The sequence below is a fragment of the Macaca mulatta genome, chromosome 16 (assembly GCF_049350105.2).
Source record: "Macaca mulatta isolate MMU2019108-1 chromosome 16, T2T-MMU8v2.0, whole genome shotgun sequence".
In the NCBI taxonomy this organism is placed as follows: Eukaryota; Metazoa; Chordata; class Mammalia; order Primates; family Cercopithecidae; genus Macaca; species Macaca mulatta.
In genome coordinates this window covers 61,627,460-61,646,311 of record NC_133421.1, presented here as the reverse complement: position 1 = coordinate 61,646,311, position 18,852 = coordinate 61,627,460, and the positions used below count along the sequence as shown (strand labels likewise).

The following is an 18,852-nucleotide window of genomic DNA, read 5'->3' as shown; positions in this document are numbered from 1 at the left end:
CTTGAAATTTGGTAAGAGAATAGATTTTAAGTATTTTCACCAAAAAAAAAGGTAACCATGTAAGCCATGTAAGGTGATGAATGTATTAATTAATATGACTAAGGTAATCATTTCACCGTGTGTGTGTGTGTGTGTGTGTGTGTGTGTGTGTGTGTGTGTATAATCATACTGTGCAGTTTAAATATATTCCACTGCATTTGTCAATTTAAAAAAATCTGAGGTTGGGTGTGGTGGCTCACACCTGTAATCCCAGCACTTTGGGAGGCCAAGACAGGAGGATTGCTCGAGCCCAGGAGTTCAAGATGAGCTTGGGAAACATGGAGAAATCCCATCTCTACAAAAGGTACAAAACTTAGCTGGGCGTGGTGGCACATGCTAGTCCTAGCTACTGGGGAGGCTGAGGTGGGAGGATCGCTTGAACCTGGGAGGTTGAGGTTGTAGTTGGCTGTGATCATGCCACTGGACTCCAGCTTGGGTAATAGAACGAGATCCTGTCACAAAAAAAAAAAAAAAAAGAAAAAGAAAAAAAAAGAAAATTCTGACAATAAAAATTATATGTAGAACTTGATGTGGAACAGTATGAAGTGGAATGTTAGTTCCCTTCTTTTTCAGAAGGTATCTTGCTATCCTAACTTTTCTCCCTCTATTCTTTCTCTAAATATTATTTATGGATTAACCCTACAGGGAGTTTGTTTTTTTAAAAAGCCACACCTCTATTCCAAAGCTCACAAAGAACACTTCTAGAAGGAAATCCCAAAAGGTGAGCAATTGCATCCCTCACTGGAGGGCACCACAGATTAGTCTCTGCTGGACACCTTTAAGATCTTGGTCTTGTCTTGTTAAAGATATTCCATGGGTGGCCTTCTTCATGTTCTCTAGAAATATAATTCCACAATAGAGAATTCTATACTCTTCAGGAGGGATTTAGTAATATCCTGCCAACATCTTCCAATTCATACTGTTTTTCTGAAAACAATTCTCCTTTAGCCAGAGAATCCAACAAGTCTGAAATTAGAAATTTTAAACCAAAATACAAAGACCACAATAGAAATATACAGAAGAAAAAGTACATAAATGCACACATACAGAGTTGTGTTTATCCTAAAAGCCTCTGAGAATTTCATATCAGGCCTGTGCAGATAGATAACAAACACTTCTTTAATCTTCTCTTTGAAGCTTCAGCTTCAATAGGAAAGGGAAGCTATCACTCCTCTGCAATATCCATACTCAATGTCATCAGGACCATGCAAATGACATCTGGAACTGAAAAATGATGAGTACAGAATGAGCAGAGAGAGAATGTTGCAACTATATTGATGATGATCATTTTCACATTCAGTAAAAATAAACCCATCTTCATTTGTGCCTCCAATAGTGAAAATGGAAGAATAAAATTTCACAATATTTTCTCTATGCTACAGAACAGAGTCTTAAAATTTTAGTATTACATTGTAGAGTATGCTATTTATGTTTTCAAATTAAAGATGTTTTGGCTGGGCACGGTGACTTGTGCCTGTAATCCCAGTACTTTGGGAGGTCAGAAGTTCCATATTAGCCTGACCAACATGGTGAAATCCTGTCTCTACTAAAAACACAAAAAAATTAGCTGGGCGTGGTGGCGCATGCCTGTAATCTCAACTAGTTAGGAGTCTGAGGCAGAAGGATCACTTGAACTCAGGAGGCAGAGGTTGCAGTGAACCGAGATTAAGCCATGCACTCCGGCCTTGGCAAGAGAGAGACTCTGTCTCAAAATAAATAAATAAACATAAATAAATAAAATAAGGATGTTTTAACTGAACTTTAGGTCAGATGCAGTGGCTCACACCTATAATCCAAGCACTCTGAGAGGTCAAGGTGGGTATATTGCTTGAGCCCAGGAGTTTGAGTCCAGCCTAGACAACATGGCAAAACCCTGTCTCTACAAAAAGTACAAAGATTAGCTGGGTGTGGTGGTGTGCACCTGTAGTCCCAGTTGCTGAGGAGGCTGAGATGGGAGGATTGCATGAGCCTGGGAGGTTGAGGCTACAGTGACCCATGATTGCACCACTGCACTCCAGCCTAGGCAACAGAGTGAGACCATGTCTCGGAAAAAAAAAAAAAAGTAAAAAAAAAAAAAATGAATTTTAGTTTGGGGAAAGGTACAAATAAATTGAACCCACAGTATTCAGGGAATCTTGATAAGCAGCAGTCACTGTAGTAGTAATAATAGTAGCGCTAATAACAATGCTAAGATTTATTGAACATTTTGTTGGATGTTGCTCTAAGCACTTTTCTTACATTAACCCATTTCCTCCACACTCTAACCCTATTATTATGCCCATTTTCTAAATGAGAAAACTGAGGCATCAAGGATTAAATAACTTACTCATCATTACACAGCTTTTAAGTGGAATGGACAAGTTTCTATCACCAACAACCAGTTTCAGAACAGGACCTCTAATAAGAAACTAAGGAGGAAAGTCTTGAAAACATAATCTAACAATTAAAACAATCATCAAAATTAACTGAGTCTTTCTCTAAAGATATTTTACTATTCTAAAAGAATTCAGTGACTCAGCCAACCAATTCAATATTTATTGGATGTTTTCTATGACAAGCCCTTTGCCCAGGTACTATGGTTGAAATGATGACTATAATAGATATGGTTCATCTACAAATATATTTCAGTATCTTTCATGCTGCGAACACACAGTTCTAGGTTGCCACCCCAAATTCGCAGAGTCTATAAAGAACTTAATTGGACAAGCAAAAAACAACGCCATCAAAAAGTTTGCAAAAGACATGAACAGACACGTCTCAAGAGAAGACACACAAGTGGCCAACGAATATTTTTAAATGCTCAACATTACTAATCATCAGAGAAATGCAAATCAAAACCATCTCACACCAATCAGAATGGCTATCATTATTATTATATTTTTTTGAAACAGGGTCTCACCCTGTCGTCTATGCTAGAGTGCTGTGGTGTGATCATACATAGAATGCTGCAGTGTGAGGCTTACTGCAGCCTCAACCTCCTGGGCTCAGGCGATCCTCCCCACCTCAGCCTCCCAGTAGCTGGGAGCAGCACATGCCACCACACCTGGCTAATTATTGTATTTTTTGTAGAGACAAGGTTTCTCAATGTTGCCCAGGCTGGTCTCAAACTCCTGAGCTCAAGCTCGCCTCAGCCACCCAAAGTGCTGGGATTACAAGTGTGAGCCACCACACCTAGCCAGAATGGTTATTATTAAAAAGTCAAGAAACAACAGGTGCTGGTGAGGCTGTGGAGAAAAAAGGAACACTTATACACTGTTGGTGGGAATGTAAATTAGTTTTCCACTGCTGTGGAAAGCAGTTTGGAGATTTGTCAAAGAACTTAAAACAGAACTACCATTCAACCTAGCAATCCCATTACTGGGTATATATCCAAAAGAAAATAAATCCTTCTACCAAAAAGACATATGCACTTGTAGGTTCATCACAGCACTATTCACAATAGCAAAGACATGGAATCAATCTATGTGTCTATCAACAGTGGATTAGATTTTTTAAAATGTAGTATATATACACCATGGACTATGATGCAGCCATAATAAAGAATGAAATCATGTCCTTTTCAGCAACATGGATGCAGCTGGAGGCCACTATCCTAAGCAAATTAATGCAGAAACAGAAAACCAAATACTGCATGCTCTCACTTAAAAGTGGGAGCTAAACATTAGGTACTTATGAACATAAAGGTATGAGCAATAGACACTAGGGACTAAAAGAGGTGGGGAAACAGAAAGAGGGGTAGGAGTTGAAAAACTATTGGGTACTATGCTCACTATTTGAGTGATGGGATCATTTATATCCCAAACTTCAGCATCACACTATATACCCTGAAACAAACCTGCACATGTACCCCAAGTCTAAAATAAAAGTTGAAATAGTAAAAAATAAACAAACAATTCACAGAAAACATTATCAGGTTTCTGCTGAAAATAGGGCTACTGAATCTAAATCAACAGATTGCAAGGGAGAGAATATCAGATTCTTGGCCATGGAGCTAACCAATGAACATGGTTACTGAGATCAAAGTACTCAGAGCTTTATCCCCCTCAGTCAGCTAATTAGATAGATCCTGATGAAACAGGTCAAGCAACTGTAGCTGTTCTCATATTATTAGAAATACTGGTCAGGTGAGGTGGCTCATGCCTGTAATCCCAGCACTCTGGGAGGCCAAGGCAGGTAGGTTGCTTGGACCCAGGATCTTGAGACCAGCCATGGGTAACATGGCAAAACCCTGTCTCTAAAAAAAAAAAAAAAAAAAAAAAAAAAGCCAGGCGTGGTGGGGCATGCCTGTAGTCCCAGCTACTTGGGAGGCTGAAATGGGAGAATCCCTTGAGCCCGTGAGGTTGAGGCAGCAGTGAGCCATGATTGCACCACCGCAACTCCAGCCTGGGTGAAACAGCAAGACCCTGTCTCAAAAAAAAAAAAGAAAGGAAAACTAATTCTATTTCCCAACTATAATAAAATGATTAACATTTATTAGCATTTATATGTTAGGCATTGTGCTAGATATACACATATACATATACATATACATCGTATATATATTTTTGAGACAGAATCTCACTCTGTCACCCACGCTGGAGTGCAGTGGCACAATCTCAGCTCACTGCAACCTCTGTCTCCTGGGTTCACGCGATTCTCGTGCCTCAGCCTCCTGAGTAGCTGGGATTACAAGCGTGCACCACCACACCCAGTTAATTTTTTTCTTTTTAGTAGAGATGGGGTTTTCCCATGTTGGCAAGCTTGGTCTTGAACACCTGGCCTCAAGTGATTTACCCACTTCAGCCTCCCCAAAGTGCTGGGATTACATGCTTGAGCCACCACATCCAGCCCTGTGCTAGGTATATGTTTTAAATGTATTATTTAATTTATTTATTTATTTTTGAGACAGAGTTTTGCTCTTGTTACCCAGGCTAGAGTGTAATGGTGCAGTCTTGGCTCACCGCAACCCCGCCTCCCAGGTTCAAGGGATTCTCCTGCCTCAGCTTCCTGAGTAGCTGGGATTATAGGCATGCGCCACCATGCCCAGCTAATTTTGTATTTTTAGTAGAGAGGGGTTTCTCTCTGTTGGTCAGGCTGGTCTCGAACTCCTGACCTCAGGTGATCTGCCCGCCTTGGCTTCCCAAAGTGCTAGGATTACAGACAGGGATGAGCCACCACGCCTGGCACATGTATTATTTTATTTAATATTCATAACAACCCTAGGAAGTCAGGACTTTTTTTTAATTTTTAAGACAAGGTTGCATTCTGTCATCCAGGCTGGAATGCAGTGCTGCAATCATAGCTTATTATAAACTTGAACTCCCGGGCTCAAGCAATCTTCCTGCCTCAGCCTCCCAAGTAGCTGGGACTATAGGTGTGCACCACCACACCTGGCTAATTTCTCTTATTTTTTATTTTAGTAGATACAAATTCTCACTATGTTGCCCAGGCTGGTCTCAAACTTCTGGCCTCAAGTGATCCTCCTGCTTTGACCTCCCAAAGCACTGGGATTACGGCATGAGCCACTATGCCCAGCCCAGGACTACTATTATTACCCCATGTTACAGATGAGGAAACTCAAACTCAGGAAGGTCAAACAACTTGGCCAAGATCACATAACTACTAAGCGGCAGAACCAAGATTTGTATCCAGGTTGTATTAGTCCATTTTCACACTGCTATAAAGATACTACCTGAGACCGGGTAATTTATAAATAAAAGAGGTTTAATTGACTCACAGTTCCACATGGCTGCGGAGGCTTCAGGAAACTTACAACCATGGTGGAAGGTGGCAGGGAAGCAAGCACCTTCTTCACAAGGTGGAAGGAGAGAGTGTGAGAGAATGCGGAAGCACTAGACACTTAATCAAACAACCAGAGCTTGTGAGAACTCACTCACTATTATGAGAGCAGCAAGGGGGAAATCTGCTCCCATGATCCAATCACCTCCCACCAGGTCCCTCCCTCGACATGTGGGGGTTATAATTCAAGATGAGATTTGGATGGGGACACAGAGCCAAACCATATCACAGGTCTACTTGGTTCCAGAGTCCAAGCTCTTAAATTCCATATTAACTGCTTTCCTATTGGCTATAAAATAAAAAATAAATCTAGTACTTAAGAGAAGATACAATTGCTTTGTTAGATAGCCTATAGGCGTGAATCAACTCTAATATGAGTATTAGGGAGTGGTTAGACAGAGGTCTTTAATCTGGAGTCCATAGTTTGGGCTTCAGGGGATTTCCTAAACTCCCTAAAATTGTGGGTGAAATGTAATACTGGTTTTCTTTTCTCTTGGAGAAGAGTCCATAGACTTCATTAGTGTCAATAACTCACCTCCGCCCCGCACCCACCAAAAATGATACGACCCACTGAATTAGATGAATAGAGTTGTAATGGCATTATAAAACTAGCTATCCAGAAAGGCCAACATCTGTGATGTTATAAATCTAGAACATCTAGATGAATTTTTTTTTTGCAACTGAAGTATTAAAAGTATTATTTTACCTGTGACTTATGGAAATTTAAAATACATTGTATACTCTCTGCCTTGGTAAACCCCTGCTGAACAAAATCAAATCTCTTCTTAATGACTTAAGGACATCCAAATTTGAACTTCTTCTTTTTTGCTGTTTTTGAGACAGGGTCTTGCTCTGCTGCCCACACTGGAGCATAGTAGCACAATCTCAGCTCACTGCAACCTCTGTCTCCCAGGGTCAAGCCGTCGTTGCACCTTGGCCTCTTGAGCATCTGGGACTACAGGCATGCTCCACCATGCCTGGCTAATTTTTGTATTTTTTGTAGAGACAGGGTTTCACGATGTTGTCCAGACTGGTCTTGAACTCCTGGACTCAAGCAATCTGCCTGCCTTTGCCTCCCAAAGTGCTGAGATTACAGGTGTGAGCCACTGCACTCAGCTTGAACTTCCTTTTTGTACTAAAATAGCAATGCCTTCTGAATGCATAGGCTGTCTGCAATACTCAGTGTCCAAAGACTTCTATCTCTCTCTTGAACATCTCTGTTCTCTGATAATGGCTGTCTCCAAACAGACTGCAAAGGCTAACACTGAAGAGTTATCCTGGCATTGAAAATGGAATCTTAGGATTCAGATGGACACCTAGTTGAGCATGGATTCCATGCAAGTTGTTAAGGCTAGGAAAACCCCTTGCAACTGACCTTGAATAGTGAGCCACATGGTAGAAGTTTATTTATGCCCAAGGAAATGGCTTTACTAAGCAATGCTAAGAGTCTGTACACTAAATGTTTCCTATAATTTCTTTTCTCACTTGGAAAGATTCATATTGTTTTCAAATTATCTTCTAGAAGTGTCCCATCTACTACCTTGCAGAAGGTATGGACAAGTGGCAAAGAGTAACATGGCCAGTGACACCCCACAAGAGAAATGGGAAAAGACCACCATCTGGTGGAAGTCCCCAGTGGAGGCATCCAAGGCCTGGGACCCAGGGGTCCAGGTACCAGCCTTAGAAACAATTGGGCAGCAAAAAGAAGGTCCTTGGTAGGACAGCTGGTGATCCTTCCAGTCCCAGTTCCTTAATCTCACCAAAAGTACAAGACCTAATGCCTACCTACAAGGAGCTTATAATCTAGTCCAAAATATGAGCTCTTTGTATATAATGAGATGACAATCTAATATGGCAAATAAATACTATTGTAACAACACACAATAGGCATATAACTCAATTATGTAATAGAAGAACATACCGCAAGAAGGTCCTGGGTTCTTTTAGGGGATGTAATATTTCAGTGGTCTTGAGTCTATATGTACAAGCACATCTAGGTAAATAATACAATGTTTACCTACTTACTAAATACAATGGTCACAATCAAACTTTTATTAAATAAACAACATTATCTGAGATTGACAGTATAACTCATCACCTGCTCCCCCATCACAATTTTTAAAGTCCATTCCTGGACAGCAAAAAAGAAATTAAATTTTGAAAAGAAATTAAAGTACTATTTACCACTAGAGTCTCCTATAACACTTTTGCTACATGGAATCATTGCTATGGTCAATGAAACACCCACTCTGGATTCAAACATTAAGAAACCTAAGAACTCTTTTTGATCAGTGAGTGATTAGCTTCCTGATTGCAACACTGGAAACCCACATTCTAATATTCCTTCCCCTACTTTCTAGCGTGAGGACTGTTTTTTCACCAGCAAATCTCACTAGTATGTCTACATAATCCCCATACTTCCTGCATGTAATAGGCAATGAACTATAATTCGATGAACTAATAAAGGAGAAATGCCAGCCAAATACATTATGGCAAAATAAAAACACTAAATAACAGGTCAGAGTTAGAGGGTTTTTTTTTTCCTGTAAATAAAAAGGAGTCATTGAAAGGTTTGTTTGTTTGCTTGTCTTTAAGGATAAAGAATGATGTCCACATTGAATCCAGCAGAGATGTGTAGCATGGATGGGAGGGAGAAAAGTGGGGAGATAGATTAGGAAGCTACTTGAGAGCAAGAGAAGAGACAAGAGATTAGATAACAGACTTAGAGACTGGCTGGGAGCACAGAATCAAGAGGAAAGTCAGAGACGCCTTTTGGTTCCAAACTTGTGTCTTGGAGAAAGCAAGGTACTGGTTATGTACAAAGAACTCCAGCTGATTACTGTATTCTAAACTGTTGTCTTTTTGGCCCTTGCTCTGTCATTTTTGTCACTGTTGACGCTTAAAAGCCTAATTTTGTTTTATTTTTTTGCTTGCTTCAGGTTAACAGCTACTCTTCGACCACTGAGACACCATTATCTGATAGCTGATATGATATCTGAATAACTGATAGCTGAGTGACTGTGGTCCATATACTCTCTGAATTTTATAGTTGGAAGGACACTTAAAATCATTTAATCTAGCCTTCACTTTACAGATGAGAACAATGAAGCATGGAGAGGTTATCTGATTGCACCATAGCAGTTTAAAAGTCCACACTGTGGGGCCACCACAGTTTATCTTGTACAGAATCAGGGTCAAGTTCTAAAATTTGATATTCATTTAAAAACGAGATGGTTTCTACAAAAACATTTAAAACCTCCTCGGAAAAACTCAGCTATCATGCCTTTGATATTTTCCTTTTTATGAACATGGACATATTATTCACCTGAAGGCAAATGTTATGTAAAAATTTTTTAAGCTGGATTAGTTATTAGAGTTCATCTAGGCTAGGTGGATATCTCAGCATTAACATGCCAACACAGTCTCTGTATCTCAAGTTATGAATACTGCATTTGTTCTCTCAATAGTAGAGATGAATAAATTTCCACTGTTTGCCAGACACTTTGTGAGGGTCTAAGAGCACAGAAAATCCAACTGTGGGCCAGTTTGGCTGAAATAATCAAATTGTGTAGAAGTAATATAATTGGCCCAGAACATGCAAATGGTAAAAACTGGGACCACAAGAACCCATGTCTGACTAATGCCAGAATGTGTCTTACTGCCTGCAGATAAGAGTTGCTGAGGCCGGGCATGTTGGCTCATGCCTGTAATCCCAGCACTTTGGGAGGCTGAGGCGGGCAGATCACAAAGTCAGGAGGTCGAGACCATCCTGGCTAACACAGTGAAACCCCGTCTCTACTAAAAATACAAAAAAAATTAGCTGGGTGTGGTGGTGGCTGCCTGTAGTCCCAGCGACTCAGGAGGCTGAGGCAGGAGAATGGCGTGATCCCGAGAGGCAGAGCTTGCAGTGAGCCGAGATCGCACTACTGGACTCCAGCTGGGAGACAGAGCAAGACTCTGTCTCAAAAACAAACAAACAAACAAACAAACAAAAGTTGCTAAAGGAAGATTCGGGATCAGAGAGAAGCCTGGCAGGGGAGGGGAGGGTCACAGAGAGGCCAGGCCCAAGATGCAGAGGGAGGTCAGGCAGAGGGGCCAGGCCCAGAAGAAGAGAAAGTGGCAAAGGGCCAGCTCAGCACCCCAAAGCAGTTATGCTGAGTAAGGGACAGGGTAGGATACTGAGTAGGTTCCATCCTGAGAGCCTCTCTTGTCTCTTGTGAAGTACACTGTGATGTCATGGAAAGAGTGAGAAGCAATATGATGAGGTAAAGACTGACAAGGGTTGGGGGAAGAAAAAAAATCAAGGAGAAAGGTTGCTGATTTGGAGCATGTGAAATAACTACCAGTTATCACTAAGGATTCAGTTGAGGTTGAAGACTAAGCTTTACTGTAGTGCAGCCAGGATGGAGGCTCATGCCTATAATTCCAGCACTTTGGGAGGCCAAGGTGGGCAGATCACTTGATTCCAGGAATTTCAGACCAGTCTGGGCAACATGGTGAGACCCCATCTCTACAAAAAATAAAAAAAAATTAGCCATGTGTAGTGGCTTGCACCTGTGGTCCCCACTACCTGAGAGGCTGAGGTGGGAGGACTGCTTCAGTCCAGGAGATTGAGGCTGCAGTGAACCATGATTGTGCCACTACACTCCAGCAAGGGTGACAGAGCAAGACCTTGTCTCAAAAAAAAAAAAAAAAAAATAATAATAATAATAATAATAATAATTAATTAATTAATTAATTAAAAGGTTTACTGTGGCGCAATCCAATTGTGCAATTTTTCTCCAGAACTGAATAGCTTTCCAGATATACAAGTAGAGAAGTTGGACAGTTGAACTGATGATCCGAGATTAGGATTTTTCTAGGCTTGTGAAATGAAAAGACAAGAGAGTCAGAGAATACTAGAGGACTAGAGGGATAGGTCATAGAGCTCAGGCTGACCAGAGAAGAAACCAATTGCCAAAGACTTCACTATAGCGCCTGCATATATTAAATACCTTAGTTCATTAAAACACTTAAAAGCAGGAGATATCATTACTCTTCTATTTCAGGAGTAGAACTGTCCTTTGTCCCACAGGTCCCAAACCTCTCCTACCCCTGTGTTCCCTATTTCAATGGATGATATTACTATCCACCCAGCTGAAACTTGGGAATCATCCCTTTACCTCTTTTTCTATTACTATATATATCCCATCAGTCACCAAGACCTGTAGATTCTACTCCCTTAATATCCTTTTAATCAATCTCCTCTCCATCTCTGCAGACACTGAATTCACGTGAGCTCTTAAAAGGCCTCACCCACATCCATGTAACCACATGGCAAACAGTCCACCTGCCCTCATCCTCCTCCCTCTGACCTACTCTCCTCAGTGCTGATGGAAAAGGGAATGGAATGAGCATGAAGAGCAAAGTCTTTGCAGACATGTCTGGGTTGAAGTCCCAGCTCCTCCATCTTCTAGCTGAGACTTTTTCTGCAGCCTCAGTTTCCTCACCTTTAAAACAGAAATAATAACCACATCTTCCTCGTTTGGTTCTTGGGAGGACTAACAGAGGTAATGCATGTAAAGAACCTGGTAAACCACCAATAAATGTTCAGCTGTTAGTCATTAGCATCTTCATTATCTTAATGACCTAAAAGGCAAGCCTAGTTCCATCATTCTCCTGCTTGAAATCCTTCCATGGCTCACCTCAGCTCTCAGGTCCTCCCCAGCTCCTGCTGACACTCCTGCCCACTTGTTGCTGCACCCTCTGCCAGCAAACCTTTTCTTTCATGCCTCCTTCTTCTCCTAGTGGACCCTCCATGATCCTTCAAGGCTCAGCTCAGTGTCCTATGTTAGGGTTCCCACAGCACATCTGTGCATGCCTCTCAGTAACACCTATAATACTGTATTAGCATCTTCTTGTCTCTCTGTCACTGAGCCCTCAAGGGGCAGTGGCATAGAGCTTGTGCTCAATAAATGTTTGCTAAATCAGTTAATGGAGGTAAGAAGCAGCAAGGGCTGTCTGAGTTCGGTATGAGACTCATTCAGTATAAGAGAGCATTTCAGGGAGGGGTAGGGACAAGCTTGGAGAGGCAGACAGAGGGCAAGGCACTTCCAGGCAATGCTATGAAGTATGGATTTTATTCCGAAAAGATGGGGCTGGGGTGCCTTCATTTTCCTCTAAATCACTCACACAAAGGCAAGAGGGGAAAAAAGAAAGAAAATAAAAGTAAGGGATGAAAGAGAAGAGAGACAAAAATAAGAAAGCTTTGTTAAATTGAAACCTTCATCCAAATGAATAATTTTTTCCCCCAAAGCCTGGCTTCAAAGACAAACCACAAAATGACCAGCAAAAATATACTTCAAAAGACACGACCGAATACACATTGTGGTGGCAAGAATCCAATATATAAATACAATCAATTTGTTTCCTCATTAGAAGCTTTCATGAGGAAAATGATTTAATACAAATGCTAAAGCTACCGACATAGATTAATTGAAAAATAACAACAGAATCCTAATGAAAGATATAACATTATTTCACTCATTCACATTACACCAAAATCTGAATCAATAAATAATAACAGAATTTTGAAAGCCAGCTTCTACTGGTAACCACTCTAAGAACTACAATGAATTACTGACATTTTTCATAAAATGCCTATCCTTATGTGTACACTTTTTTCTAGTTAAGAACTGAGATGTATACAGAAATCCAGAAATCATTTTAAAATTATTTCACACTTTTCCTAAATTTGTATCAACTTACTTAATCCACATTATTGCTTTTGCCCTCAAGTTGACTTTTTTCCCTAATTGTACAAGATTCTATACTAAAGTATCATTCTTTTTTTTTTTTTTTTTTTTTTTTTTTTTTTTTTTGAGACAGAGTCTTACTCTGTTGCCCAGGCTGGAGTGCAGTGGCATAATCTCGGCTCACTGCAACCTCTGCCTACTGGGTTCAAGCAATTCTCCTGCCTTAGCCTCCTGAGTAGCTGGGATTACAGCTACTTGGATTACACCACCATACCCAGCTAATTCTTTTGTATTTTTAGTAGAGACAGAGTTTCACCATGTTGGCCAGGCTGGTCTCAAACACCTGACCTCATGATCTGCCCGCCTTGGCCTCCCAAAGTGCTGGGATTATAGGCATGAGCCACTGTGCCCGGCCTAAAGTATCATTCTTACCCATTTATTACTTTGTACAGTATGTACAGCAGTCATAATTAAACCCTTACATAAAGTACCCAATTATCCAAGTCATAAAAAAATGGAATGGACTTTGATCTAAAGGCTAATGACTATGTGACCAGCTCCTTTGGTATATCAATACAGGTCAGGGGTCCCCAGAGGTTTGATTACAATCAACCAGTCAATCCAAGGCTTTACCTGGCTCCTCTTGGGACCAGGGCTTTCAGTTCTGTCCCACTTTGAGAGATTCTCCAGCATCAGAAACATCTTGAGATGTTGCCAGTTCACAAGGAAGCACAGAGCAGCATATGAACATATCCCTATCTCCTCACTCCGGGAGCTAAATCAGGCTGAAACGTTGTCAGCTACTGACAGGTCTTAAGCCCTGCTGGTAAGATTTTCCCCTCATTGTTAAAATTCAGTCGAGAACCAAAATAGGCACCTACCTCACAAACAAAAAACAAAAAACAGGGTCTTCTGATAAAGATTTGTACACACTTTCCTGATCTTAAGAATCCCTTGGACCTCTTATTGAAGAACAAATTCTCAGGGTCCACCCCAGACCTAGTGAATTAGCATCTCCAGGGTAGGGGCCTAGAAGTCTATATATTTTAACAAAATCCCCAGGTAATCATATGATGGGGCAATTTTGGAAAATATGGTAAAGGAAACAGATATTTACCAGTGGTTGCCTGTTAAGGAAATTCTAGACAAGCAGCTCTCAATTCAAATATTGACTGTATTCTAAAAGTTCATTTCCAGTTGTTTGGACCTTGGAACACATTTTCCTAATGAAACAAAGTTGAAAGTTGTCTGGGCCAGCTTTGAAAATCTATTAAATCTTGTTAACAGATCTGAAAAATTGTGAATACAGTCTTTAATTTTCAGACCAATCATATTTCAAAAGTTGAAGCATATATCCATAGAATATATTTTCTCATTGACATAACATTCTGAAAAGTGGTTAGGGCACCAAATTATATGCATTCCTTATTTACAGTGCTTTGTATACAAATTACACCCAATGATACTGAAAAATAAATAAAGTATGGCAAGGAGATTTGTCTTCCTTCTCTGGGTACAGGGAACATAGGCAACCTTTGACATTCTTATCCTCTCTTTCTTTGCAACCATTTTCTGCCTTCCAGTGGCCTCAGACCTTGCGCCAAAGACCCAAATCCACTACTAAAGCATCCCTCCTCAGCTTACCTATCCCTGACTCATGTTTTACTCTTCCAAACTACCTATCTGTCCTCCTCAAACCCAGTCAAAATTCTTATTTCTGAGAGTTGGTTCCATTTTGTCTTTTCTGCCATACCTCCCATTATTACTCTCTTTTACCTAATCAACAAAATCACCCTTTGGTTCCCAAAAATGCCTAAACTTTATCACCTCTGTGTCTTAGCACATGGTAATTCTGCATGCAATGTGTCTTACCAAAAACCTATCCCATTCACCCCATGGCCAAGTCTTGATGCCAACTCATCCATGAAGGCTTCTCAAGCCCACCAGAGAAGGGACTTCCTTCTCTGGGCTTTTACAGTACCATGTATGTGCAGTGTTTTGTATGCCAATTATACCTCAATAAAACTGGAAAATAAAATAAAATATGGCCTCTTCTAAAGCTTTGCCACAATGTATCTTAAATTATAGTTATTTGTGCATTGTTTTTTATCTTTCCAGTGAGGTTATAAATTTCTTGGGAATATTTGTTGGCTATCCACTATGTGACATGTTTGTGTTAGGCACTTTTATGTACATAACAACAACCCTATAAGGTAAGTGTATTGTATAATGATTTGGTTTATTCTGCTCAAAAATAAGTTATAGAAGGACTGGGACCTATGTTGTGTTCACCACAAAAATGCTTTGCACATAGCATATGCTCAATAAACATTTGTAGAAACTATGAGTGAATGAATGAAGTGGCATTATTCACTTTTTATGACAAGGTTGAGCCTCAATAAGAGTGGGTTCAAATTCCAATTCTAGAACCTAATAGCTATGTAACCTTGAGCAAGTTGATTACCTTTCTGAACCTCAGTTTTCTCATTTGCTATATAGGGATTATAACAGTATCAACCTCACACACCTGTTGTAAGGAAAGCCCTTGAAACTGAGTCTGGCACATGGTATGTGTGTGATGAATGCTAGCCGTAACTATTATTCTAAAAAAAAAAAAATCACATAGGAGGAGGGAGGGGATAGCATTAGGAGATATACCTAATGTAAATGACGAGTTAATGGCTGCAGCACACCAACATGGTACATGTATACATATGTAACAAACCTGCACATTGTGCACATGTACCCTAGAACTTAAAGTATAATAATAAAAAAAACCCACATAAATGGGAACCACTCAGACTGTGTCCTCTCCTCCTTACTCTCCCAGAGGAAGAGAAGAATGATTGTCAATGGCAAATGGCAGGTGCAGCAAAGCAGCACCAAGAGTCAGCTTCATGCTCTGGAGAGAACACTACATCTCCTCCTCATGGTTTCTGGTGCTCCACATGTCTAGGGAAACTTCTCTAGCAACAAACTATAGAAATGATCCCTGAAAGTACAGTCTTTATGACTGTTATGCTTAAGCTGCAGAGATAAGGAGTCTCTAAAGCCCTTATTCTTTCTGAGAAAACGCATCCTCTGTTATTTCTACAACCTTCAGTATTCCTAGCACAGTGCATTGCCCGTAATAGCGGTTCAAAAAACCACTTCACTGAATGTGCTCAGTGAAGCCATCTTAACCAAAAGTTGGAAGGAAACCATTGAACAGGTCTAGTGCACATGACTGAACAATCAAAAGTATTTTCACCCTCCAGGTGGATTTGTATTTTAAAACACGATGTTTAACCCAAACGAATCTCTAAGTGGTGAAACTGCAGGCATGTAACAAATTGAAAACAAACCTTCAGACCTTCTAGAGCAGATTATCTGGGGGTAGTGGGCTCCATGCTGGTCCATGGAGGAACTAAGATGAGTCTAGTCGCTCACTGGCCCAAGAACTGCTTGAAAAACAAGAATATGTCTTATCTGACACTATCTTGATCACCTGGCATCGTGCCTGACATAAACAAATAGCCAATACATATTTGTTAAGTAAATTATCTGCTTCCGGTCTATAATCCTCACCCTGCTTTTAGTTGATTCCATTTCTCTTTATTACCAACATAAAAATCAATCATGGTGACTGATGTTTTGAGAAGGAGGAAGTGAATGGTTTACTTAAGCACCCTCACTTTGGAAAAGTAGTCCGACAAATACAAATGTTTTACTAAATAGTCACACAGAGTGGAGATAATCCTCTTCTAATGAAGGATTCATCCTGTGTCAGTTCAGCGCAGCTCAAAGGGATAACATCTGAAAAATGGAAGTTGTTCCCAGTCAGTGATACCTCATCTAATGAAGGCCTTGAGAGTCAACTTCCTTAATTAAAAAAACAAATTTAGAAAAATAATCATAAAATAAAACTCAAAGTACTGCTGCATTTCACAAGGCTCAAAAATAATTTCATTTTCATGTGTATGTATTTAAACACAGAGTAAAACACTTTGGAAGACAGTTATTTATTTGCACAGAAGTGACCCAAGGCCAGGCTGCACAATTAAAGCCTAATTTCCTCTTCCCACATCTTTCCCTGTCGGTGCCAACTGTTTTCCCACCTGAAAATTGAATATCCTTCAACTCTTAAATCTCTGCCCTTTTTAAAAATATTTATTTATTTATTTTTGAGATGGAGTCTAGATCTGTTGCCCAGGCTGGAGTGCAGTGGAGCAATCTCAGCTCACTGCAACCTCTGCCTCCTGGGTTCAAATGATTCTTCTGCCTCAGTCTCCCAAATAGCTAGGATTATAGGCGCCCACCATCATGCCCAGTTAATTTTTTTGTATTTTTTTTAGTGGAGACAGGGTTTCACTATGTTGGCCAGGCTGGTCTCAAACTCCTGACCTCAAGTGCTCTACCTGCCTCAGCCTCTCAAAGTGCTGCGATTACAGGCGTGAACCACCACACCCAGACAACAAATTACCCTTTTTTAAAAGTTTGCTCTTTCAACATGGAATGGAGGAGCAGAATAAACTGGAACAGGGAGAGACTTGAGGCAGAGAACCAGAAAGGAGAATTCTGCAGTGCTTGAGTACAATTTTATGAAGACTAAAGTTTAGCTAGTGACAAAGGGAAGAGAAAGGGGAGGACATTTAGAATGAAGAATCAACAGGCCTTGTTGATGGTTTGGGGAGTGAAGGGGGACCAATCAGGAATGACTCCCAGGATTTTGCCTTGGGAGCCTTGGCCTAGAGAAAGCAGAGGTAGACTTCAGGGGTGAGAAGAATATAAGATAATGAGTTCAGTTCTGGACATTCAAGCAGTTAGGATTCTTCTGGCCACAAGTAACAGAAAACCTGACTGACAAGGTCCTAAGCAAGTGGAAGTTAATTTTTCCCACAAAACAAAAAGTCTGAAGACAGGAGATTCCAGAGTTGTGCAGGGCCCAAGAATGACATGAAGGAGCCAGGCTCTTCCCATATTTCTGCTCTAACACCTTAGAGCAGAGTAATGTCCTACTGCATTTCAGTGTATTACTATCTCCCAACTATAAGACTATCCTGTGAGAATCTATCAGAAGTCTTCTTACATTTATTTGGCCATAATGATATTTTATGTAAACTCTAGATCAAGCACTGGCAAAAGAGAATGGCTTATAGATCACGATTCTGTTGTCAAGGAAGAAGGGATGGTGGCTGCTGAGTAGGCATCCAGCAGGGTATGCCCAGCTTTGTGAAGTTTGAGGTATCTTTGAGACACCCAGAAGGAGGTATGCAATATGCTGTCTGGTGCCTTGGAGGGAGAACTGCAGCTGAGCTACAGAATTGGGAGTCTCCCATGCACCGGGGAAGCTGTGGAACTATGGACATGCATGTAACTGCCTCCTAAGGAGAATGTGGTGAGGAAAGAGAAAACCCTGAGGAACAAGAGCAAAGAGGGCAAGGTAGAAAAATGAGCTCAAGGGCCTAAAAAAGAGCATAAACACAAGGAAGAAGAAAACCAGGAGAATTCATGAGAATCAATGGAGAGTTTTTCACATTTATGAGAAAAAGGACGTGATCAACAGTGTCAAATGCTACAGAAAGACCAAATAAGACAACGACTTAACAGTACCACCTGGCTGTGGCAATTGGAGACATTGGTACATTGGAGAGAGTAGCTCAATAGGAGCAGAAGCCAGATTAAAGGGGACTGAAGAGTGACTGGGAAGTGACTAGAGACCAGGAAGCCAGAAATAGCTAGTCTAGGCTTCTATTTCAAGAAGTTTGGCTGCAAAAAAAAAAAAAAAAAAAAAAAAAAATAGATGCAAAGACAGTAGCTAAAGAGGGAATCACTGTGTACGACACAACGTTTTTATTAATATTAGGAGAAATTTGAGCATATTTATATAATGATTGGAGAGACATACTGAAGAAGGAAAAGCTAAATTTAAGAAAGAGGAAGTCTCTATGTCAAGAATGGAGTGAAGATAACAACTATGAGCCAATGCTTCAGTCCTTAAATATTGTGTGGAAGTACTCTGAACTCAAAAGATGACAAAAGGACAGGGTACTGTAAAGCCACAAAGACAAACCTTAAAAGGGGAGAGGTCTGAAGCAAGATTGAATAGTGAAAGTCCAGAAGTAGCAGCAGGGAGCTTGAAGAATGCCAACAGCACTTTGGGAAAATGAGCAAACTCTATTTAAGAAGGCCGCAAGCAAACAGGTTCCTGTCGGAGAATCATCCTTTAGGATAGAGAAAAGAGGTGGAGGATATTATGGGGTTTGGTTATAACAGGACATAGATTCTAGGGAACACAGAGGAAAGAGTTAGAAAAGAGGTC

At 40.5% G+C, this 18,852-nt stretch overlaps 1 protein-coding gene, 1 long non-coding RNA gene and 1 other non-coding gene across 6 annotated transcripts in view; all 3 read right to left on the bottom strand.

Annotated features, from left to right (window-relative positions):
- The window catches only part of SKAP1 (src kinase associated phosphoprotein 1), a 325,743-nt gene that overhangs the window by 262,015 nt on the left and 44,876 nt on the right, over positions 1-18,852 (bottom strand). The gene's annotated exons all lie outside the window — the stretch shown is intronic.
- On the bottom strand, positions 7,933-10,526 carry LOC144335642 (uncharacterized). The gene is made up of 2 exons (XR_013406637.1): positions 10,332-10,526; positions 7,933-9,615 (listed from the first exon to the last, which is right to left on the bottom strand). It is a non-coding gene; the product is annotated as an uncharacterized LOC144335642 (long non-coding RNA).
- Positions 15,344-15,559, bottom strand: LOC114673354 (small nucleolar RNA U3). The gene has a single exon (XR_003724062.1). It is a non-coding gene; the product is annotated as a small nucleolar RNA U3 (small nucleolar RNA).